Here is a 26,120-nt window from a genome sequence, read left to right on the forward strand (position 1 = left end):
TCGCACGGCACAGAAAGAGGTCGGTGAATACCTGACCTGCTATCCCGAAGAACTGCCTGGTGTACTTACGGCCTCCGGTTTGCATGAAATAAATTCCTGCTGAGGTGACTAAAATATAGCGCCGCAACTATTTCTTGTTTTCCCATAATTCGCAATGTTTAAAAAGGTTGACTCATAAGGGTGACTAACGAGGAATATTAAGTTAAGCCTCTGGAATAGAAAAATGGCTAATCTTTCCGCGAAGGCTTCATGAAAGTGGTGGAGACGCCATCCTGAAGTTCTCGCGCCAGCTCGTTGTGGCATGATGGTTATCGGAACGAATGACTACATCGCATTCGAAAAGAATCAAGCGCTCAAACTAACGAGTTTCGAGAAATTTTTCTGCCAGATCTGCAAAAATAATACGAGAAAACGTTTTTGAAGCACATGACGTCACACTGAGGTATTGGCGCAGTGGTTCCAGTGCGAAATTCACAGCAGCGACATTGACCTTTCATTTTCGATATAGAATGACAATCCGCCTTATTTCGCCAAACGAATGAAGATGGAGTTTTGGGAAAACACCTTAGCAATCTAAAATTTTTAGTGTTGCCTCTGTATTGTACTGTTTAAAACCAGCCGTCGAAATTTTCTACACTTGCAAAGCTTGACACGTCGGTCTGGGTTGAAGTCCGTAGGAGGGGGATGGTGCCGGGGCCTTAGGTACATGCAAGCGTTGGAATCGAACGCTTTAGTGGAGCAGTGCTGTCATCACGCTGCACGAGCGCGCTTTAAGTTGTCGAGTGGGCTGACGCTATCGCTGCCATATCAAAGAACCGTTGGCTTTTTGTTGCACTCAGCCTATTGCGCGTGCGCTCACGCCGGTTCAGTTTTCGCCTTCATGCGACGCTGTGTATTGTCTCACAATTGTTAAATTATTCTTCTATAGACACCAGCCTGCTTTAAAATAAATAACGGGTTTCGAAATGATCTGTTTTGGTAATGTTTCTCGAGACGCTGTAAATGAGTCCGAATAATAATAGAATATTTTTATGGCACGTTTTATGACCTCACTATTCACGAGCGTGTTCTCAACAATTCTGCATTTTAATATTTACCCGGAACGCAGTATAGTCTGTGGTAATCGTTCCATAGAAATCAAAGCATATTTTCTGCGGGCGTCGTTTCTGTGTATGTGTGGCAAACGAAATAAAGGTTCCGTGAATACAAATAAAAAAAAAAACATTGTAAATATGCTTTGAAAAGTTGTTGCGGCTTTGAACTAAAGACGCTATACGAGCGTGTTTAAGACATTTGTAACAGCGAAATCTCTCGGTGAGACAAATGATTTCAGCTGTTCTGTTGTTGGCGGCAGACGAGCCGTAAAGAGGGGCTTTTTTTTTTTTATAAAATTCACGTTGAAGACGATCGCCGTTCGCTTGCACTTACGTCGACTGTCGAAGGTGTAACCATTCCCGAAATGGATGACCCGCTGGAAACCGTGGTTTAGGAATATCTTAAACTCCGGTATTTATTTTCACAATTTTCTCATGACATAAAATGCGAGGTGCGTGAACAGTACTTTATGAAATCCAATCGAATGCAAATCGAGCAGGTTTCTAATAATAGGACAACTTATTTTAATGCAGTGCTTGAGTTCGAGCTATATTTTGCTTGAAAGATTTACAAATTTGAGCCAATAACAAAAGAATAGCAGAACGCTCTGCGAGCCGAATTAAGTTCCCATACAGCAATGACTATAAAGTATTCGAGGTGTTATTTTGTAAGCTCCTATTAGCAGCGACTGTGGTATTCACGGTGATGTTTGGCGGGCCATCATCTCTTAAGTAAAAGTCAGGCATTAACTCCCAACATCAATGTTGAACAGAATGGTAGTTCATACGAGCGAAGCGAGAGTACCCGAGTACCGTCGAGAGGGGGGGGGGGGTGCACGTTTAACAGTGTTAGATAAGCCAAGACCACGTGATAGTAACACCAAATGGGGGGCACACGAGCATCAGTGTCACACGAGCATTAAACAGGAACAGCAACTGTGCCCACAGTTCCATTAAAACTCTGGCTATGCGGTATACATGCGAGTACTCCAATGATGGAAACGAGAAAACGAACTCGTCGCTCGAGAAGTACATGTTGCCGGGATAGTCGGTTCATATTGCTGAGTAAACCATAAACATGATCGCCTGACGCAAACAAGGAAGGACAAAAGGGAACAAGGGGAGCGCCAAGCGCTCCCCTTGTGTTCCCTTTCGTCCTTCCTTGTTTGCGCCAAGCGATCATATTTATGGTCCACTCAGGGAAGTCGTCGCTGCTTTCGCTTATTCCATTTGTTGCGGTAGCAATTATATGGACACCCCAGACGAATTTTCGCCATCGTCGCGGTGTTCCGCATAAAGTCCAAGTGTGAGAGGAAGAGCGTGCGCGGGTGAGAGGAGAATGATGGCGGCTTCAGTTATGAGTGGCTATGGGCGGAGGACCGCGCTCGACGCGCCGAACAGGGCCCAATTTTCGACATTCCTGGCGCCGCCGGCGTAACCGTATCCGACTTCGCCGACCGCTGCCTGGCGCGCAAGAAACGCCTTCAGGGCCGTGTGTCGTGAGCTTTAGAGTCGTGCATCTCCAGCTCTCTATCGCGGATGAACTTGAGGAGGGGAACATATCTTCAGCGAGAAACTAATGAAACAGGAGGTTTTGGTTAAGTTTCGTAACAGCTTTGCAATGTAAAATCTAGCCGGACATTTTATTTTTATACGCATAACTTTGGAGAACAAATTGGGGCGCGATATAAGCGTTAAGGATCCATTCATGCTATCATCGGTGTGGCGACTGGTGTGACCAAAATTCGTTCGCCTAATACTGCGACAGATATCTAATACGGATATTTGCGATGTACCACATGCCACGATATTCGTTTGCATTTTGAACCTGACTTTATGGCGCGTCACTTTATTAATTATAAATAAAATTTCATGATTTATTTCTTACGTCTTTGTACAGCGTTTTCAGGCTGAAATTTATACACGACACTAGTCGAATGTCCCACCTTGCCCTTGCGGCTGCCTTGAGTGCTCTCGCAGGTAAAGTACGCCTTTGAATCGTGTCTTGTACAGTAAGCCCTGCGAAGTGTTGTGTTTCATTGATTGAGCTGTCCGGGATGCTTCTAGCAAAGCGCTTTTTTTCTTTCGCGCGAATCAAGTTGGGTTGTAACGAACCGTGCTCTTTTAGGTACTGGACGAACTGTCGCGCGAACCAGGTGGCGTGAGCCACAGTAATGTCTCTGAACTAGTCTAAAATATTTAATTACTCGCTTCCGTTAAAATTAAAAGTTATGGGGTTTTACGTGCCAAAAGCGCTTTCTGATTATGAGGCTCGCCGTAGTGGAGGACTCCGGAAATTTCGACCACCTGGGGTTCCTTAACGTGTACCTAAATCTAAGTACACGGGTGTTTTCGCCCCCATCGAAATGAGGCCGCCGTTGCCGAGATTCGATCCCACGACCTCGTGCTCAGCAGCCCAACACCATAGCCACTGAGCAACCACGGCGGGTTACTCGCTTCCGTGACTGTTATTTAACGACTGTCTAGACGCAAAAGCAACACGCAAAACAGCAACAACAAAACGATAGCACTTTGTCGAGAAGCTTTCTTCTCTGCCGCATCTGTAATACGTTGTCGCTGCCATAGAGGCAAAAATTATTAAGATAGGCTGGCTTGAAAGGCTCTTCTTTTCTTTTTTGCGGACGACGCTACGTCTCCTATGGAATATTCAATTGGTTTCTCTGTTAAAAGGTTCACGCAAGCGCATGACTTGTAGGCAGGGGGCGTTGCAACTGCGGCGTTCAACCGAAGTAATTCACCTCAACCTCGTGGAAGCAATGCCGCATGCAGCGGCTCTTTTTCTGCAGACTCATGCACTTTCAGGTTAGCCACAGACTGAACTTTACTGCCACTTGTGGCCTGTTCAGCCTTTCAGCCTATAGCGATGTGAGCAAAGTGCAAAGGCGCCTGTGTAATGTTAGATTTATGCACACTCAAAAGACCTCGGGCAGGCGAAACAGTTCGTCCCAAGCACCCCAATAAATCCGGTTTCTCGAAGCCAAAGTGTAGTTTTTAATGATGAATAGATGTTTTATTCAGTTGAGATAAATACACCCTAATTGACCATTTCATGTGAGCAGTTATCATCTGAGTAGTTGGAATCGAAGTCAGCAATATAGCAACTATCTCATGGCGCGCCGCCAAACAGGTTCGGTTCACTAAAAGAATAGCCCAAAAAATTTAAGATAATGTTTCATCGGACACCTTCGCATGTTGGTGTCACTGACAACGAAAGAGCAGATGCCGTCGCCGGTGGAGCGCTTTCAAGGGAGCCAACAGTGAGAGCTCCGGTGAATCACGAATTCCCTAAGGAGACAATTTGTCGCCGTTATCGTTCACATTATAAAGTGCCGCATCAGCCTTCGGTTGTAGAGTGACTTAGACGCACGGAGGCCACCTTCGTATACAACATAAGAACATGACCGGCCAGCATTCCATTAATGGCCGTTTATGCTCGGCCGTGCTGCTTCTACATCTTGCACTGAGTGCAAAGAAGTGGGCGATGTACAGCACTTCATCTGGTACTGTGAGTGCTTCTGTTTTGAAATGAGAAGACTTCTGGACAGCATGGCAAGAAGCGAGTTTTTCTGACGGACAGTTAGCTTTCCTGGAAGAATAGTAGCCGACAGCGCGCGAGCAAGTTTCGCGCATTCTTATCAGCTTCCTGTAGAAAAAAACTGGCACATTTGGAGAGGAAAGGGACGCTCAGGCGGTGCAACTGCCGGCGAAGTCTACCAGGCTAACTCCACCTGTAGTAACATCATCGCGACCGCAACCAACCTTAGCTGGACAGCTGGTCACGGGCTCGTGCAATTTGTATACAAGTACTAACTCAAGCACATATTTTCCGAATGTTTTTCGATGGTAAGCCCAATCAACAATTACGTAACGCTCTCTGGCCAAGCGAAATTAAAGGCAAGGAAGTGACCACGCAACTGAGCGTCTTACGACGATAAGGTAAAACTTGGAAGACGGAACAATAACGTCACGCTATTAGACCATCGGTTACACTGAAATGTGCGCAATGACAAATAAGCGAAAGCGGTGAGCGTTGCGTTGCGTTTCGTCATGCGCACTGTTGGCCCATTAGCACAGCGTTACTTACTGCACTGAGTTTCTAGGCGTCGTGTTACCCTAGGGACATTCGACGGTGCATTGGACTCGAGATCCCGCACCGGTCGCCCTCATTGTTTGTGCTTTGCAGAGATCAGCGGCTCTCTGCTTAATTACCGTCCCTGGTTCTTTATGTGCACGTGCTTTTGAAGTAATGTCACTCATTCACTCGCACTTTCAAATTGGCAGTGCTCCTTCCACGTCATTTTCGGGGAACGAATTACAGCGAAAACTGAGGGCACCTGATGAGACCCGCACAAATTTCTCCATTCCCCCTCCCCCGACCAACCCTTTGGGGCCTTAAAGAGACGTCAGGTGACTTTGACCAACACTTACTTTCGAAATTCAAATTTAGCTTTCTAGCTCAAGCTTCCCGCACTCAGTGTCGGTAAAACGGGAACGTCTTTCGCTCACACAGTCCTTTTTCGTTTTCATTTTACCCGTAATGCATAAGAAATGTTGTGCAATGTGACACAATGTGGGCAGCGTAGCGTCCTTTGAAGAGCACCGCGCGACAGGTCACATTACGTGTTATATGGTCAACGCACGCGCGGAATCCTGTTCGTGCTCATTGCGGGAAACGAACACTGACACTTGACTTCACTATATATTTTCTGTGTATTTCGTACTTTGCTTACAACGGAAATGTACAAGATCAATACAGCATATGTGATGTCGTGCCCATTATTCCTGATAATGAATTTCGATTCATGGAGCCCATTAACATCACAATTGAAAGAACCGCACGCCTCATTACAAGCCCTAAAATATCGTCCTCTGCTGGTCCCGATAACATATGTTCTAAAATCTTGAAGAATCCATTGTCTACCTCTAGTAAAATATTACATCACATTTTCACACAATCTTTATCAACAGGACATCTTCCACTTGACTTGAAAGTTGGAAAAGTAATTCCAGTGTTTAAAAGCGCTGACAAATAAGGCGGAGAACTGCCGCCCTATCTCTCGCTCACTTGCATATGCTGCAAAATCCTTGAAAATATTATTGCATAATATCTTTATAACCAACTCGAGTATAATAACTTCTTTTTTAATAATCAGCATGGGCTCCGAAAATATTTTTCGTGTGATACGCAGTTACTTAAATTCATCACTGACTTGGACTTTAACATGGATAATAACCTTCAAAGTGATTGCATCTTGACTACTCAAAAGCATTTGATCGCATTCCTCACTGCTGCCTCATCGCTAAGCTATCTTCTTTTAGACTAGACTCACCAACGCTATCTTGGCTTCGTAACATTCTATCTTTTCGCAAGCAGTTCACAGTCGGCAATAATTTTGCTTCTTTTTCTGATGTCACATCCGGTGTTCTGCAGGGCAGCGTGCTAGGCATTTTGCTTTTTAAAAATTTATGTTAATGACCTGCCTTCTAACATTTCCTCTTGCATGCGACTATTTGCTGACGACTGCATCGTATACCGCGCTATTGAAAGTCATGATGACCATCTCATCCTCCTAAAGGACCTTAACCTTGTTTATGCCTTGTGGGGTAACTGGCTTATGACGTTGAACTCGAACAAGCGCAAAACAATTTCCTTTACTCGTAAACAGTCACTTTCTAACTTCACGTATTCTATAAACAACGTTTCGCTGTCCCGTGCGGTGTCATATAAGTACTTAGGCTTGCATCTTACATCCGTACTTTCATTGAAATTTCATATGACCAACATATGTGCTAAAGCGTCACAAACACTGGGTTACGTCGAAATTTGCGTCATTGCTCATATTTTGCATACTTAACCTTCGTTCGCCCACAGCTTGAATCTGGTCGCCTCATCAACAACATTTTATTTCAATGCTCGAAGCCGTACAAAATAGAGCCGCTTGATTCATTTCATGTAACTATAACCACCATTCCAGTATAACAAAAATTATGCTAGACATTCCACTCCAGGCGTTAAGTAATCGTCGTTCTGTTGCGCTTTTATGCTTAATACAAAAATATATTCACAGCCTAATGCCATCCCCACTGCCACTTGAAAAACCATTACGGACTCCAGGCGCCTTCATAATCACCTAAGCATCAAACGCATATTTGTTAAGACTAAAGCTTTAAATTCTTTGGCTTTGCCACAAGCCGTCGCACTTTGGAACGATCTTCTAGATACCATTGCTTCAATCACTAACCGCGAACTTTTCCGCGAGCATCTGTATGCACATTTTGCGAACTGGGAGTGTATAATGATGCATTCTTTTGTTCTGCTTACTGTTACTTTTCTTTGTTCTCGTACATGCTCATCACGTATGTTGTTTTATAATCCCCCATTACTCAACGCTCCGACCGGAGCTGTGATGTACGTTTAAATAAATAAATAAATAAATAAATAAATAAATAAATAAATAAATTTTAGCGAATTTCAGTGAATTTGGCTGGATTTTGTTTCATTTGAAATCATTCTGTTTTCTGTGCTATACCAACTAGCCCCAGTCGAAGCCTTACTGAACATTTAGGATGCGTGGTTTGTCATGATATTAGGAAAACAATAATGGAGTAGCCGTCAGCTTTATAGGGACACCTTTCTTTTATTATCATTTCAATTAGAAAAGAAAAAAAAATAAATTTTAACAGCATGTAACACTTTAGCGTTCATATGTTGGTTCAAACAAAAGATTTTTCTATGGCTTCATGTTCATATGATTCCATATTGTAAGAAGTCTGTTTTTTTAAAGAACAACTATAGGTACTGAGAAAATAAGGCAGTTACCTGCAATGAGTTATCTGCAAGTGTAATCAAATTAATTGGTTTGCTTCAGCACATCTGGGGTCGACCTCTGGACCGGAAATAGTAAATAATGGTAAGTCATATACTGCATACACGTTTTTGAAGGCATTTTATTGGAAGTCCTGGGGTGAAGTTTCGAACTCTGCTCTATCGAATGCTGAGAAAGAGTGCAGCGATGATCCTGCATAGACAAACCGCAAAAATTGTGCTATTCACTGCTCTGCGTGTAATTCTAAGTGCCATTCTACAAGCAAACAACCTACCATAGGTAAAAGCACTGCTTTCTATGGAATCATTGGTGCTTCCACAACCACCAACAGCTCCACGGCAGGCTTACAATGAATAATCGTTACAACAATGTTTTCGTATTTCAGTGGAATGCTAATAGCCTTCGAAATAAGTCAGCTGATTTTCGCAAACTACTAGCTCAGCATAACTTTCCTGTTTTATGTATACAGGAGGCAGGCGTAAGAGATGACTTTCGTCTTTCAAACTATGTTATATATAAATCATCGCGCATTGCTGGAAGTAGCAGATCGATGTTATGCGTGAGAAAGGACCTGCCGTCCTATTTAATACAGTCGAGCGATGTAAATATACCGAAGTTCGTAGCATGCAAGATATCTTTTAGAAATACAAGCGTCACAGTGATCAGTCTTTATCTACAATGTGCTAGCAAAATATCAGTTGACAGCTTGGTGAATGTGTTTGGTATCGAAAACTCTCATGTGCTGGTTTGTGGGGATTTCAACGCACATAACGTCATCTGGGGCAGTGAATATAATGATTTCCGCGGAAGCATCATAGAGTCTGCCGCAGAAAAAAGTAATCTGATCGTGTTAAATGACAGCTTTCCAACGTTCTTGCGGGGGTTTCGTTACTCAAGCTGTATAGATGTTACGCTCTGCTCACAGGACCTTCTTGATGGCGTTGAATGGTCAACGGACATAGAAACGCACGGTAGTGATCATTTTCCGATCCTGGTAAAACATCGCCACATACGGAGTGAGGGTACCCGGCGCTACTCAAAATATACTAATTGGCCAACTTTTCGTCACCAGTTAAGTAACTCATTGGGTGAAAATCCGAGCTTTCAAAGTTTTGCGAATATATTGTGTGAGTCTTACGAGATCTGCACAAAACAAGTCACTGTTCCAAATGAATACGCTGCAGTCGACGGCGAATATGAATGCCTAAGAGCAATTAGAAGGCGCGCAGAACGGGCTTACCGCCGCAGTGGAAAGCTGGATGACTACAAGATGGCACAGAAAGTTCGGTCAACTTCGCGCAGACACTTACAAAAATTAGGTACGAGAAGGTGGCGAGAATACTGCGCGTCGTTGTCTCCGTTTACTCCACTTCCCAGAATATGGTCAGTTGTCCGATCTTTTAGTGGTCCAGTTACCCAGAGCCATCCCTTCCGAGCCCTTGCCGTAGCTCGAAGCACTCCGGAAGCATCTGTTGCTGACGAATTCTGTCAACTTATATCCAGACCAGGAATTCCGTTTACTTGCCTACAATTTAAAAGTTCGACAACACTAGCAGAACAGAAAGTTCGTGCGTGCTTTATGTCACAGCATCCTCAACTTGACTGTGAGTTTAGTCTAAATGAATTGAAATGTGCTCTTTCGTCATGCCGTACAAAGACAACCGCAGGCACAGATGGTGTCACGTATATGATGTTAAAGAACCTAGGTCCAATAGGAAGAATGGCTCTTTTGGAGATATTTAATGATATCTGGATAAGAGAGACTCTTCCAGATTCATGGAAATTAGCCCGGGTAATTCCAGTTCTAAAACCAGGAAAGACTCCCCTTTGTCTTCACTCCTACCGACCCGTCAGTCACACAAGCTGTTTTTCCAAACTAATGGAGAAGATGATAGACCGTCGACTGCAGTGGTGGTGTGAACACACAAATGTGTTTTCCAATTACATGACCGGTTTTGGACAAAATCGGTGTACAATGGATTCAGTATTAGACATTGCCACATGCGTCGAACATGAACGTAGTTGCGGAAATGTGACAGTAGCAGTATTTTTAGACATTCAAAGAGCATTCGACACTGTAAGTCACATACACATCCTTGCTGGTATGCTAGAGCTTGGCCTACACGGTCTAGCACTTCGATGGGTATCAAATTTCTTAAAAGACAGACAAATATTTATGGAAACAATCGAAGGAGAGAGTAATTATCACAGCATCACGCAGGGCATTCCGCGGGGCAGTGTTCTCAGTCCGTTCTTATTCAACTGTGTCATGGCAGCCTTGCCACTAAAACTCCCGTCTGGTCTACAGTATTCGCTGTACGCAGATGACATCTGCATATGGGCCTCTGGATCTCATATACAAGACATTCAAACAACGCTGCAAGAGGGTCTTGATAATATCGACACCTTTTTAAAAGAAAGAGGCACGAGTCTTTCATACGCAAAGACAGCCGTACTTCCTTTCACTAGACGACAGCTGAATAATTTCCAACTTACGCTTAATGGGCAAACTTTGATGTTTGTGAAAGAGCATAAATTTCTTGGAGTTATTCTTGACCGCCAGCTAACATGGGCTTCACACATCCGCGCAATTGAAAAGCAGACCAATGCAGTAATAAACGTACTTCGGCGACTCGCTGGTACAACGTGGGGGGGATCAGTCTCTTCACTATTACAGGTTAATAACGCACTTATAAAACAAAAAATTGCTTACTCGGCACCTATTCTCCATGGTTTATCGCAAGCTTCTGAGGAACGTCTTGAACGTTTACTGGCAAGAGGGCTGCGAGTGTGTCTTGGGGTTCCGCAGGCTACCTCGAGTTGTTTAGTACTTGCTGAAGCTCGTCACCCACTATTTCCAGTCATACGAACGGTTGAAACATGCCGACATATTTATCGTATCTTAACCCAACACGAGAAGCATCCATTAAACCTTGCGCTTACCGAAAGAAACAGAAGCAAAATTCACGATGTTGTTCGAGAACATAAAGCATTATTACCAAGATTCGAATTATTCAAAGTGGATATTTCTTACCCTCCCTGGATGTTAACATGTCCTCAAATACAATTATCGGTTGAAGGGATTATATCTAAGAGAGACATGTTCATAGTAGCCGCACAACAACTGGCACTCTTCCAAATTTACTCCTTATATCCCCAGTACATCCACGTTTATACAGATGGTTCGTGTCATAGAAATTCCTCGACTTCAGCATTCGTCATTCCATATTTAGCGCTAGAGCAAACATTTAACTTATCCCGAGAGACATCTTCCACCGTGGCAGAACTGTTTGCAATCCTATGTGCTTTGTGTTTCATAACATCCGAAAAAACATTCGCAAAAATGGGTTATATTTAGCGATTCGCAAGCCGCTCTCACATTACTACAGAGCAATAAGAAAAATTCTTTGAACACTTCGATATTGTATGAGACACTCAAAGAACTTACAAAAGCAAGCGCAATGAACCACGTAATTGCATTCCAGTGGATACCTGGGCACTGCAATATTCCTGGTAATACTGCAGCGGACGCAGCTGCGAATCGAGCGCACAATAACACGGAGACAACCAATCTTCCTCTATTGCGTAGTGAAGTCCGTCTGCTCCTGAGACAGATTTCTTGTCGCCTCAGCAAAACTACCTGGTTTGATCAGCAAACTAAAAACTCGGAGTTATACTTTATAGACCCATGTATAAACTTATCAATGCCGGAAAATCTAAGAGACAACAGAAAATTTGAAACATTGGTACACCGCCTGCGTCTTGGTACTGCATGTACAAAACACTTCTTGCACAGGATAAAACGTGTCTCTAGTCCGCAGTGTTCTTGTGGCCATCCAGACGAAGATGTGAATCATCTTCTTCTCGAGTGCACGAAATACGATCCACAAAGAAGGGTACTGCAAGCAAATTTGTTGATGTTAGACAGAAGACCATTCACTCTAAAAAAGACACTTGGCCCATGGCCGACTGCGGGCCTTCAAAAAAGAGCGTTTCTTGCTCTGAAACGTTTTTAGAGGACACCAGCATTTTGGGAAAATATTAGGTATCAGATGATCCGAATACGCTAAACGAGGAACACAAGCGTTGTCCGTGGTTCATAATTGGTTTATGTGGTGATCGCAACTTTTATGCAATATGTATAATTCTGTTCTGTACTTGCAGTGCATTACATGTGTTGTGTGTTTTGGCTGTACAAAATATCTGACTTTATGTATGCGTACGTGGACTGAACTAATGTACAGAACTTTGCGACTGATGTACTGTTGGACTGTATATTTTTTTATTCATCCAGTGTTCTACTGAGTGCCATAGTTCGTGTCGCTATTCTCCACTTTTTACGCAAATTTGTTTCCTTTGCCAAGTGTCAAGGTATTAGGAGAGGTTGGCGCCTTTATGGTGGCACCGGCTACCGGTGCCACCATAAAGGCGCCAACCTCTCCTAATAGTCACTTCAATAAAAAAAAATTGTGTTACCAACGTGAACAAAAAGATGTATTGCGATATAATTACGTACCTTTTCTGCTTTCTGTTTCCCACTTCTATTGCATTTTCGCACGCACGCACGCACGCACGCACGCACGCACGCACGCACGCACGCACGCACGCACGCACGCACGCACGCACGCACACACACACACACACACACACACACACACACACACACACACACACACACACACACACACACACACACACACACACATCCCTTCGTGGTTAATACCATTATTTTACTGAAGAAAAAGAAGGTTTCCAGGTCCTGAAGGCCTGGAGGGAAAACCTCTGTTGAACTTGACGGCATAACGCCCTATTGCTCGGGCCAGCTACATCGGAAAGGGAATGGAAAGGATGGGCCTTGCACGGCCAGAATGGTATCTCGAGCATTAAATGTCTACACCGCCTCCATGGCAGGCTTTCGTCGAGGTCTTTCCTCCGTCGAAAGCGTTATTGATTTCACAGCGTTTGTTGAACAAGAGAAAAGCCGTAAGCGCATAATAGTTGGGCTCTTTCTCGACGGCACATATGACAACCGTTGTCGTGACGACATCCTCAACCTCCTGGAGGCTTTTGAGCCACATTGCATTGCACAATTTGCTGCCACATGTGCCGTCGGTAATGCGACTATATAACTGATTGGTTGTTTTTTGTATAGAGAAGATGGTCCCATCACTGAACATCACACGTACTGCGGCGCGCTTCAGGAAGGAGTATTGAGCCCCACTTTGTTCCATGAGACCATCATTGGTCTAGCTGAAACGTTACCAAAGGCAGTCTCTGCCTTTCGATATATGCAGATGAAATTCGCCTTTCTATTTTAGGGGCTACTCGCCCTCAGGTGCGTGTGTTATTACAGCGGGCAGCAAACTTGACATCAATTTACCGTTGAACACAATGCTTCCCTGTATCCAACGAGAAAGGCGCGTTGATAGCTTTAACACGCAAACTTATGGTGCCGTATACACAGTCTCAATTAATGGACGCGCTAGGACTTAAGAAAAGACCCATCAATTTTTGGGTGGAATAATAGACTGAAATCTTGCGCCTATCTGAAGAAAAGACTGTCGTCGATTGTCCGATTGATGGGCGAGAAAATATGCATGGGGCACATCTGTACGTTCCACGCTTCGGTTATTAAGAGCTCGATTTCTGGGGATTTCTACGATACAGCCTTCCAGTGCTGTCCAATACGTGCAAGTCGAATGTTCGCTCATTGGAGACCTTACAGGGTCAAGCATTGCGCACGTGTTTTGGACTTTCTCATTGCGCTTCAACATCGGCAGCAGTTGCGCTCGCCAAAGATCATTCCATCCAATCATGCGTTGCGGTGGATTGTCTCAGGGCACACATTTGTCCTATTTATAGCGTCCCCGATCACGATCTCACACCTAGGTATCTGCCCTCGCAGATACCTCGTTCCATATTTTCTGAAGTTATCGTCACCCATCAAGGGTGTCCTTCATCAGGATACAAACCAGCAGCAAGGCCTTCATTTCACTTGTGCTGTCTCCAACAGCCCCAACTACGCTTAAATATTCCGGGTGTAACGGAGAAGGCCAATCACCTAAAACAGTATTTATTTATTTATTTATTTATTTATTTATTTATTTATTTATTTATTTATTTATTTATTGGAATACCCTCGGGGCCCAAAAGGTATTACAGAGGGGGTGGGTAAACTGTGTTAATACAGTTGTAATAACGGAAACATTGTTATATATGAAATAAAATACAAAACTAGTAATTAACTCAGCAGGTTATTTTAACAGAGGTCCACAACAGAGGCCTTCAATGACAATAGCGTAAGCAACACAATTGTACATGTATAACAGGAAACGGAATTAACAAATAGCAGCGCAGGTTATTCTAAGAAGTGCTCAACGACGGCAGCCTTGAATGAGTGTGCATCTTCAATGCTGGCAATGGTGCTGGGAAGGTGGTTTCACTCTGAACTAGTCTTAGGTATAAATGAATCCTGAAACAGTTTAGTATGGCAAAAAGGAAGGGCGACTTTATACTGGTGATCAGTGCGGGATGACAAATATGGTGGTTGTGATAAAAGTTCGCGTTTCAATGACAGGTTCAAGAATAAAACTTTTATGAAAGATATACAGACGTGATACTTTTCTTCTTGAGAGCAAGTTAGGAAGGCCAAGATTAGATTGTTCAGTTAAACACTGGCAGTAGGGGAATGGTTTGATAAAATAAAGCGAACTGAACGATTCTGAACAGATTCTTTGAAAAAAAAATTGAAGAAATTTGAAATTGAAAGTGACGCTGCAGCTATTACTGAATAAGGCATGCGAGGACCAAACAAAAATCTGTATGGATGTGTCGCTCTCATATGCCATCTCTAGAGGTGCAGTTGTCATTCGGACTGCGCTAATTACGATCACATTCGCACTATCACATATGAGAACATGAACGGCGGCAGAGCTTGCTGCCCTGCATGAGGCTCTAAAATGCCTTTTTCATGAGCAACCTCGTAAATGGTAAATATTTGCCACTTTAAGGCAGCACCTCATAGTCTCCATTTCGCCCTATGTCACCGGACTCATGAGCAGCTGGTATACGAAATAAAAGAGGGCCACCACAAAACTCGATTTCAATGGCTGTCTGGACACTAGCATTGCTGCTAAGGACCTCGCTGACGACGCCGCCTGGTCACCCATGTAGGAGCTTGAACAATTTCGATCCCCCTCCAGTACCGACGCTACAAGGAAACTGGCTGAATTCAGAGCGCGAATTACTGGGACACAAGCTAAGGAACAAGAAAAGACAGGACACGGCGCTGTCTTTTCTTGTTACTTAGTTTGTGCCCCAGTAGTTCGCGCTCTGGATTTAGCCATGCTTCAATACTAACGCGCCAAATTTTCACTTTTGAACGAAACTTTATTTCCCGGATAAAGCTTTGACACAAATTGGCCTTCTCCTAATCTCTCCAACTGTAATTTACATACAGTTGATCCATCCCTAAAGCTACAGGTGCCTTAAAATTGTGCCGCTCTGAGGCGACGTTGTCGTGCCGCCTTTGGATCGGGGTAGTATATGCAATATATATATCAAAACGTTTATTTAAAAAAATATTCAGAAAGCGAGTGGGTGGAGCCTCTAGTCCAGGGCCCCACTGGCTTGAGCGGTCCGCCGTGCCTGGTCGAGGAGCGCTAGTTGCATCTCCCGATCCTCGCTGGCGAGCCAAGTCTCCCGCTGCTCCCTTCCGGAAAGTTTGCCGGCTATTTTTGGTGTGTTAATTTTGGGTGGCCTGTTCTGGCAGTCCCACGTAATGTGGGCGAGAGTTGGCCGGCCTCCGCACCAAGGACAGCGAACGCTGTACAGCGTTGGGTGAATGGCATGTTTCAAATAAAGGTTTGGAAATGTGTGCGTCTGTATTCGGCGCCAGTCATAAGAGTCCTGCCTGCATAGGTCAGGGTGTGGTGGACTGTACTTTCTTCGGTCGCGCCGTTGGTGCTCAAGGATGTCTCGTGGTAAGAAGGGGTTCTCGTCCGAGTGGTCGGCCGCTCGGTTGACAAAAGCACGAGCTGCGCCGTCCGCTCTCTCATTGCCCTCGAATCCTGCGTGACCCGGGCACCAGATCATCATGTGTTTCTGCGTTAGGTTGGATCATAATAGGTGAGTGGTGCTGTGTGGTAGCCTCCCGGTGAGGAAGAGTCTACATGCGACTTGGGAATCTGTAAGAGTTATCGTGTATTGTCCCAGAGCGTCCTTAGTTTTAATAGCTAGCGCGATGGCTGAAGCTTCTGCGCTATTCGCAGATACAACTCTAGCCGTGGCGCAAGTCACAAGCCGTTGATTTGCGGCCACTCCTACCACTGCGAGGGCGTATTTGTAAGCACCACATCGAGCGACATCTGTGTAGACTGTATCCGGGTTTCCACCGAATTGCTGCATTAACTTTCGAACTCGAGCACTTCTACGACCCCTGTGGTGTTTCGGACTCATGTTCTTAGGGATTGGGGCTACTATGATCCTTTCACGAAGGACTTTGGGCAGAGATTCGAGTTATTCTCCCGCATACTGTGGACGAGTAGGGTAACCCACGCGGCAAAGTAATTTTCTGCCAGAGGAGCTTAAGCTAAGCCTCTCCCGTTGAGATATGAGCGTCGCTGTCCGTAGCTTCTCGTAGTTATTATGAATCCCGAGGGCCAGCAGGCGTTCAGTAGAGGTTCCCTGCGGTTGACCGAGAGCCGCTTTGTACGACGTTCTGATCAACGCATCTAGGGCCTTTAGTTCTGTTTTCGTGGGGTCCTGGAAAGGGAGGCTATATGTGCGACGACTTAGCACAAAAGCCTGAACGAGCCGGATCGTCTCTGTTTCCTTGAAACCTTTTCGGTGATAAGTTACTCTACGAATCATACGGGAGATCTGTTTCACCGTAGTCCTAAGGGTTTTAATGGTGTGGTCTACTCGTTTGTTGCTTTGCAGCCACAGTCCGAGGACTCGCATTTTCTGGACCTCCCTTATCTGGCTGTCTCCTAGAAAGAGGTTCACCGGCTCGTGAGTTTGACGGCCTCGACCTCGTATCCTGATAAATTCTGATTTATCGGGAGCGCAGCTCATTCCGCTGCTGCGAGCGAAGGTTTCAACAGCGGTCGCTGCTTCTTGCAGAATTTGTTCTTTTTGTCATAACGAGCCGCTGGTTGCCCATAGGGTAATATCGTCTGCATATAACGCGTACCCTAGCCCAGGTGTGACGTCGAGTGTTTTGGCTAAGCGTCTCATGCCGATATTCAAAAGAAGGGGGGAGAGTATCGCCCCTTGTGGTGTACCTCTATTGGGCATGGGAAAAGGGTCTGAGCGCGTAGTGCCAATGCCTATTGTCGCGATGCGATAGGTCAGGAAAGAGCGGGCGTAGTCATGGATTCTTTGTCCACAACCGATGTCATTTAGCTCAGATAAGATAAGTTCATGTGAAATAGTGTCGAATGCGCTTTTCAAATCAAGAGCCAGGACGAGATGTTCCGCACCAACCGTGGTGTTGCAAAGAACTTCGCGAAGTAGCAGGAAAACATCCTGTGTCGACAAATGTTGGCGAAAGCCGAATATGTTTGTGGGAAATAGGTTGCGGTCTTCAATGTAAGACGTGAGACGTGTGTGGATCACCTTCTCAAATAATTTTCCAAGACAGGAGGTTAGTGATATTGGTCTGAGATTTTGTAGATCATGAGGTTTTCCTGCTTTCGGAATAAGCACGATTTTGGCCTCCTCCCACTGTTGTGGAACTACGCCGCTCTCCCATATCTGTTCATTAAAATACCGGGTAAGCTGTTCTAGGTGTTCGTCGCTCAGATTCCGGATCATAGCATTTGTGAGCTGATCTGGTCCTGGAGCAGTATTTCTCTTCGCAACTTGCGCTGCCGCGAAGAGTTCTGCCTTAGTTATAGGAGCGTCTAGCACTGCGTTTACTTGCCCTTGGTATGGCAAGGTGCATGGGGGAGTGATTACTGCTCCTACGTACTTCTCTTTAAGCTTAGTGAGGAGGGCCTGATCTGTTCCTGAAAATTCTCCGGTAAGTTTTTGAAGGGTGCGGTTATTGGCCGTTTTCGTTATTCCTGGTTCCATTATGCTGCGAAGTATCGCCCATGTCTTGGAGGTGTGTAACGTTTCGCAAAGTGAGTCGCACAAGCTCGCCCAACTCGCTGTCTCTAACTGCTGTGCGTAAGCGTTTGCCCGCTCGGATATTTCAGCAATTCTGTGGCGCAGTTTGCGATTAAGTCGCTGTTTTTTCCATCGTTTAGTTAGCCCCCTTCTGGCTTCCCACATATGTAGCATATGGTTGTCAACTACCAGCGTGTCCGCTGTGAGCGCTAGCCGCTTAGATGTTGCTTTATGAGCGTCTCGTATGTGTGTTGCCCACTCTTCAGCGTTCTCAGGTGATATCTCCGGCATGGGGATTTTGCGATAAGTTACCCACTTCGTGATTACCACCTGGCCACAGGGTCGCCGAATTTTCGGGGAGCCTACCGACACGCTGATGATGAAATGGTCACTGCCTAGATTATCTCCTAGATTGGTCCAGAATACCTCTTCGACATTATTTGTGAATGTGAGATCTGGAAAGGTGTCTGCACTGACGCTGTTACCTAATATCGTCGGGTTTTGAGGGAGAATGATGAGTTGGAGATCATATGCTTCGACCGCTGGCTCGACCTCCCGGCCTTTGGGGGTGTCTGTTCGGTAACCTCAGCTGGTGTGAGGAGCATTGAAGTCCCCAAGAAGCAGTAGTCTATCCTGGGTGCCGGAGTGACACATGACGTACCGAATGATGGCCTCAAAATCGGCCCTCCTTTCTTTAGGTGGGCTATACACGTTCGTGATTATGGTTTTTGCCTTGCTACGCTTCTGCGGTAGTATTGTTACGATTTGGTGGTTGATGCTGCTAGTCGCCAGATAATCTATACTGGTTGCTGTGTCCTTGAGCACCATCGTCGCGACCTTAGGGTAGTCTGGGTGGGATATCGTGTAGTAGCCAGTCAATCTGACCGACTTGTTACCGATCTCTTGCAAACAAATAACGTCAGGTTTGACTGACACCGTGTTAATGTATTGCTGTAGAGCTGCCGCCCGTTTGTGGAAGGTGCGGCAGTTCCATTGCCAAATTTCGAGATATTCGTGATGTGTTCGCGTTCTACTCGCCATGAATAGTGCTTTCGCTGTCCGAGGTCGGTATGGGTCGCGGACGGCGGTTAGATTGAGCACTGCGGCTAATGCTGGCTCGCTTACGAGCCGCGCTCTTTACAATGGCCACGGATTCATCGACGTAAGTTTTTAGGCTTTGAAAGTCTGCGTACATCTGCTGCAGAAAATTTTGCATAGTTTGTAATTGATGCCCAACTTGTTGGAGTGTGACCTCCATGGAATTCGGCGTCGTTATAACCTCGAGGGGCGTGCCTGCTGCCTTAGTATGTGCTGTTTTGTTCGTTTCGGTACAGCGACTAGCTTTGAAGGAGGCCAACTCTCGCTTAATTTCTGCCAAGCTCTCGCGGAGAAGCTTGTTCTCGTTAATGATCTTCCGATATTCGGGATTTTCCGTTACAGGAGCAGTAGGAGAAACGACTCGTGCCCAGCTTACCATGTTATCTTGTGGCGCTTGCTTGGTCACAGTGCCGAAAGCCCCCGATTTAGCCGATTTTGGTGATTGGCAATGAGGTGGGTTTTTGGGATTGGAGTTTTTTCGGGTCCACCATCTTGACCTGGATCGACGGCGAGTCTCCGATACCTCCGGCGAGGGATCCGATGCGGATTTTCCATCATCGGAACTGAACCAACGTAGGCGTTGAGGTGGCCTCGTTGAGCTGTCCTTCCGGGTAGTCCGTTGAACGCCAGTCCTCGGCGTTCTTTTGCTTTGGGGTTTGAGACGTTTCTTACAACTTCGGTCTCCTGTCATGTGACCCTCCCCACAAGGCTGCACACTTGGGAGCGCACTCAAGTCCGGCAATAGGGTCCAGTTGTCCACATGTACGACATACTGGAGCGTCCGGCTGCGGACAGACGTCCGATCGGTGACCAATTTGGTGACACACTTTGCACACCTGAGTGGTAATTTTGTAGGGATAGCAAGCAAGTTCTCCGCCGTTGTAGTAGACGTACCGCGGCATAATACTTCCAAAAAAGGTGATAACGGCCGTTTTAGTTTTACGGAACATGCGCGCTTGGAGAATTTCAACCCCTTGCGTGCGTATGCATAGATTCGCTTTTAGCGTTGCAGGCGTCGTGTGCGGGTCCAATCCGTAAATGACACCCTTGGTTGTCTCGTCACTTGTCGCTACGCAGGCGTTGACCGAGTGAGGCTGGCTGTTGATGTTTGGCATTGCAATTCGCAAAGGTCTACTCTTTCTGCATTGGAATTGGGGATACGCCCACGTGCGACTCTTGCGGAAGCACATAAACTATTAACACGTGTGTATTTGTTCGCGATAAGATACCGAGCGTGAACCGCTCCGGACAGCATTAAACTGGCTGGACTCTAAACCATTTTCGAAAAACAATGACCCTTGGACTGTTGCCGTGCGCGTTGATGGCACAGAAGGTAACGAGATCATTATTGCAGTGCCTGAAGTCGACAAGTCTTCTCGACCGTTTATGGATAATGCGAATCTTCGAATGTGCGCAAAACTGCGCTCTCTCTCCCCCTCTCCCTTTTTGTTCCTATATTCCATTTTTCCACTGCCGGGAAGCAGACCGGACGTGCGCCTTGTTGACCTCCCTGCATTTCTTCTCTTGTTTATTTTTCTCTCTCTCTTTCGTTTGTGCAGAACAGGAATAAGCTAGGATGGAAGGAAAACGCTTGCCTTCTGGGGTATTCTTTCCTGGGAGTATACCTCACTCCCCCATCGAAATAAAGAAAATTTACTGTCCGATCATGACTGGTGTTCTCAGGAAACACGAAACACGTGTAATCTTAAATCGCGCGAGAAAGGAATTTTTGCATGGATCAACGGAGCTCTTTCATTTCATAGTGCGAGCATTTTTGAAGATTTCTTTCTTTGTTTCTCTCTATTTTTTTTTGCGTGCACAGCTGCGCACGTAGCCTGTCTGCAGGGAATCGTGCCTGCTTTATGGACAGGAGTGTCGCATCATTATTCTCTCTATATATAGCAGTTAAAAAGTTACGCTCAAGTCTACTTAAAAAAAAAGAAAGAACACAAATCCACATAGGAAACATGCACAGAAATTCTTTGCTATTTTGGTGCGCTCACGCAATTAGTCAAATTCTGACATTCGTGCAGGTCATTACACTGCCGCAGGAGCTCATTCCTGTGCCAAATGTTGCGATGTGATTGGCGCAACATCGCAGTCAGTGCTTCGCCCCTTCAGGCGAAACTGCCAGTCTTTTTCTTTTTTGTCCAGAGATTCAGATAGTTTGCTCACGCATACAATAAGTCTGCCTAAATTTACGTGAGGGGGGGGGGAGGGAGGCGCTATAAAGTGCTGGCAATCCAAAGTAGCAAAGAAACGAACAAAAGATATTTCGCTCTTAGTATGACAAAAATTGGAGCTTGCATGCAGCAAGAATAAAATTATGTCACTTCGGTTTTGCACACCCTCGAGTAGTGACTGAATGAAACTGATGGTTTGTCTCTTTTCTACTCCTATCTAACAGAGCAAAAATTGATTTTATGGCTTTTTAGCTGTTAAAACTCCTGTATAGGATTTCTTTTTTGCAGTGAATGGTTTATTGCTTCTAAGTTCAATTGCTTCAGAGCAACGAGAACACCAAGATTATAAATGAAATCGTTTTTATGAGTTGCTTCGTTTTCTGACGTAGACTAATGGGCTGTAGGTGCGGATTTCGGCTTGTAGCCACTCCAGTCCCTTCGAGGTCCAGCGACCCAGCCCCTTCTCGCACCACCCTCCTCCCCCCTACCATGGAGCCTGTGTTTTCGAAATGCGCATGCAAAAAAAAAAAAAAAAAGCGTTAGACTTGTGCCGGATGATCTATTTTTATGGAAAGGAAGTACAAAAAAAATTTTATCGAGGCGAGGATGATTTCTTTACTATTCGTCCCTTTAGCGCGGCGGACACTAAATGTTCGAGCAGCCGTGTAGTCCGGACGCCAGCAAATCAATTAAGATTGCTTAACTATTTATTTACATGTCTTAGCACTCACGTTGTATTGGCAGCGTTACAGGAGGGTGCCTTTCAAATCAGCACGTTTATTTTAAAAGCGTCGCCCGTTGCTAAGGCACTCGTTGACGAAAATTCACATTTTCTCGCCTCGATTCTGAAATTCCATGGGCGCACGAGGATCGGCCGAAGGACTGTCCTCATTATTCGTCCCACCTCGTTTGGTTTCTTTATACGGAATGGTTCGCCGCTTGTACCCGTCCGTCTCTTATCGCGCGAAGCTCACGTGACCCTTCCGCCGTAAGCGGCGGAAGGGTCCGCCGCTTACGGTACAAGCCCGCGATGATGGATTCGACAACTCAGCAGCTCATAGCAGTGACCTGTTCTCGTCACGGCAGCATCGAGAATAGCGTGCGCAGCGTTTCCGGCGCTGTTAAAAATTAAATTTAGGGGTTTCACGTGCCAGATCCCACGACCTGATTATGAGGAGCGCCGTAGTGGGGTACGCCGGATAGATTTTACCACCTGAGGTCCTTTAAGGTGCACCCAATGCACAGGCGTTCTTGTATTTCGCTCCCATCGAAATGCGGCTGTGGCGTCCGCGAATGGGTCCAGCAACCTCGTGCTTAGCCGCGCAACGCCAAGCCACCACGGCGGGTTACTGACCCCTGTTTCAGTATCGGAGCAAAAAAAAAAAAAAGAAAAAAAGAAACAAGGAAACAAAAAGGTGCACTTTATGGACGAATACCTGAACAATGGATGTCGTTTTTAAAGTCGCGTAAATTGCTCTCGCCTCCTCGCAATTAGAGCGTGATGGCTCATATCCCACCTAATGTTCGTCACACTGAAGAGACGAATAGTGAGGAAAGCATCCTCGAATATGTTAAATCTCACACATATATATATATATATATATATATATATATATATATATATATATATATATATATATATATATATATATATATATATATATATATATATAGAAAGAGAGAGAGAGAGCAAGACAAAACTCCTAATTGCGCTAATGCGTACACCTGTCTAAAAAGAAAATTTGATGTGCACATGCTCTTAGGATAACGTTGGAAGGAATACCCACATGGTTTCCTTGAGGGGGAAGCTTCATAGATTAGGAAACATTCGTCCTGTATCAAGCCCTAACTGATCACCTTGACGGACTTGCCACACTCACCAGGAAACTAACCGTTTGCAACGAGAGTGGGAATAGAAGCAGTTGGTTGTGGTGCCCATCTTGTCTGTCCTTTTCGTTGTATACAGCATGTCCCACATAACTTGAGCCAAGAATTTAAAGATGAAAGGCGCGTCGGAATCGAATTGAACCGAACGCATACTATTGGCGATAGCCTATAGTATTCTTTTTTTGTTTTCCCCATAACTCACTAATTAATCAAGTTTAATTACCCAACTTTCTTAATTATTGGCTGAGGACCCCAAGTATGATACGCAGATTTGTAGAGCATCTTCAGAAACCACCGATCGAGTTGCGTCCTTTACGATACGTCTCACGTAGTCCCTTTTTCGGGGTTTCAAAGAAAGCCCGCGAAATATTTAAAAAGCCACGTGACGGAGCCATTGCGCAGTGGTATCGTGCTGCTCTCAAGCGTGCGTTCGGTGGACAAGGTCGGTTCCCGTCGGATGACGGCGAAAATGTAGGCTGCTGGCCGAGCGCTGCCAATGAGATAAAGAACGCCCTGCCGCTTCCTCGTCGCCAGTCACGATGCAGCCGATCTTTACCGGTCACACAATTGCCGCTTTCCGGCAACTGCAGCACACGCAGCCGCAATCTTTACCGGAAAACGCATATGGCGAACGCTATGCGCAAGGGCGAGCATTCAGTTTTTTTTCTTTCCCCTGCACGGTCGGCGGTACCGCTGCCGCGGATGCGAGGAGGTGAGTGACATATGGTGGTGCTTCAAGGAACCAAGAGCCCACGGTGGTGGTGGTGGTGATAAACCTTATTTCTGCTATTTGCAGGAGAGGTGTGAGCTGAGCTAAGGGCCCAGCCCTTACAAAGTCTATGGGGGGGGGGGGGGTCCCTTGTCCGGGACCCGCGTGACTTGTGCAGCGGCTTTGGCTCGGGCCACCAGGGCACGTAGGTCCTGGAGAATTGAGCAGCCGAGCAGGGCGGCCTTCTAGTCCTCTCGGGTAGGGTGGGGGTTTGGGGGGAAAGCAGGGTTGGAGAGGCATGCCCACACCACGTGGTATGTGTCCGCAAACACCTCCCCACACTGCGGGCACTAGCCCGAAAATGCCGGGTTGAAGTGTTTCAGCACCGCCGGGCACAGTACTGTATTCGTGTAGAGACGGAGAAGCCAGCGCTCCTCTGTCTTTTTGAGGCCTTTGTATGGGGGAAAGTATCGGCTGTGATTAAGCTGATACAGCTGTGTGATTTCTTTAAAGGTGATTGCCGGTTTGAATTCGGGGACCTCGTCGACGGGTGATGGAGGCGACGCCCGGAAATGAAGCGCGCGGGCTGTAGCGTCCGCTACTTCGTTCCCCTCTATTCCCTGATGAGCTGGGGCCAAATGATGGAGCGCCGGGGTTGGAATTCCTCTTTCTCACATTTATTAAGGATTTGGAAGGCACGATATGGGATTTGGCCTTGTTCTACATTGCGGCAAGCACCCCTCGAATCAGTAATGATGACTCGAGACGCTGGATCTGCGGCAGCAATCGCGATAGCCACCTCCTCCACGTGAGTAATATTGGGGCCCTCAAGGTGAGGCCAATAACGGGTGTGTTTTGATGGACGACTGCCGCCGTAAACCAACCCCCGTAGTGAGGGCCGGCAGCGTCCGTATACAATACTCCTGAGCGATCTCCATATTCCGTTGATCGGCTGTGACCACGTGACTTTTTGTGTCTTTTCCGAGAACGCCGCCGGATTTTCAGCGTCATGAGCGATATAATGCTTTCGCACTAAAACCTTTCTTAAATCGGTAAATCTTTACAGCTCCCTTTGAGAGAAATTTCCTGTTGTATATATACAGAATTTCTGCTATTTGTTTGCTTTTCGTTGTTATAATTTGCTCTATACACAAAACTAGTGCTTCGAAGACGAGCATATTATTTTTGACCTCTTTTTTTGTATCTGATTGTCATATTTATCGTTGTGTGCGGAACTCACACACAAGCAGTTAGAGAGTTTTTCCAAGTCCGCATAGCATGTTGCCGTTTACGGAATGTCAGAGCACCGGCAGCAGTTGAACCGATAGCGACAACTGGTCGTACTTTGTTCATCCGCAACGCATGAGAAACATTTTTATGTTGTATGCGTGTTCTCGACGAAGAAAAAGACGGGAGCCACTGTGCATCAATGAAATGTTGGTGCCGACACCTTTACGTCAAAATTCAAGTTAGTTGGTTGGTTAGTTGGGGTTTAATGACACAAAGGTAACTAAGGCCATGCTGCACCAGTCACAAGACAAAAGGAAATGCAACGTTAGAGCGGGAGAACCTGCATTGCATTATAGTTCGGGTAAATAACCAGTTTTCTCTAAAAAGTGGGAGAGGTTAGTAAATGGCACTAGCGGGTCATCTGCCAGTAATAGGGCAGAGTGTAAAGGTATATGTAAGTTATATAGGTTGTGTAAAAGCTTCCGTCGCTGTGTTTCAAAATGTGGACATGTTATAAGGATATGTATTACTGTAAGAGGTTCGTTGCATTTTTCGCAAGTCGGCGGGTTTTCTTTTCGGAGGAGAAAGTTGTGTGTTAAATGTGTGTGTCCAATCCGAAGCCGACACAGGATCACCTCATAGAACCGTTGCTGGTGAGTGCATGACTTCCACTCACCAATTACGGGTTTAGTAAGATGTAGCATGTTGCTTATGCAATAGTCCCATTCCTGATGCCATTTTGACGCTAATCGCCGTGATACTATCCCGATATGGAAGCGCCGTGTTTGTTATGTATTTGTGTGCTGCCATTGATGCACACCTATCCGCTGCTTCATTACCCGGTATGCCAACATGGCTTGGTACCCAGCAAAACCTAATTGACCGGCCTTATTTGTTTAATGTTACCATGCTTAAAATATCCCCTATCAGGGGTTCCCATTCGGACTTCGCGTGTAGA

General features: G+C 45.7%; 1 long non-coding RNA gene across 2 annotated transcripts in view; it reads left to right on the forward strand.

The window, feature by feature from the left end:
- The first annotated feature begins 1,342 nt into the window (after nt 1-1,342).
- LOC126548618 (uncharacterized) overlaps nt 1,343-26,120 on the forward strand; it is a 52,627-nt gene continuing 27,849 nt past the window's right edge. The window contains exons 1-2 of one of the 2 annotated variants that reach the window (XR_008609193.2): nt 1,343-1,506; nt 7,985-8,026. This is a non-coding gene — a long non-coding RNA (uncharacterized lncRNA). The remainder of the gene's footprint in view (nt 1,507-7,984; nt 8,027-26,120) is intronic. The other variant, XR_011890673.1, reaches the window with a different exon arrangement.

Source organism: Dermacentor andersoni, chromosome 1 (assembly GCF_023375885.2).
Source record: "Dermacentor andersoni chromosome 1, qqDerAnde1_hic_scaffold, whole genome shotgun sequence".
NCBI lineage: Eukaryota > Metazoa > Arthropoda > Arachnida > Ixodida > Ixodidae > Dermacentor > Dermacentor andersoni.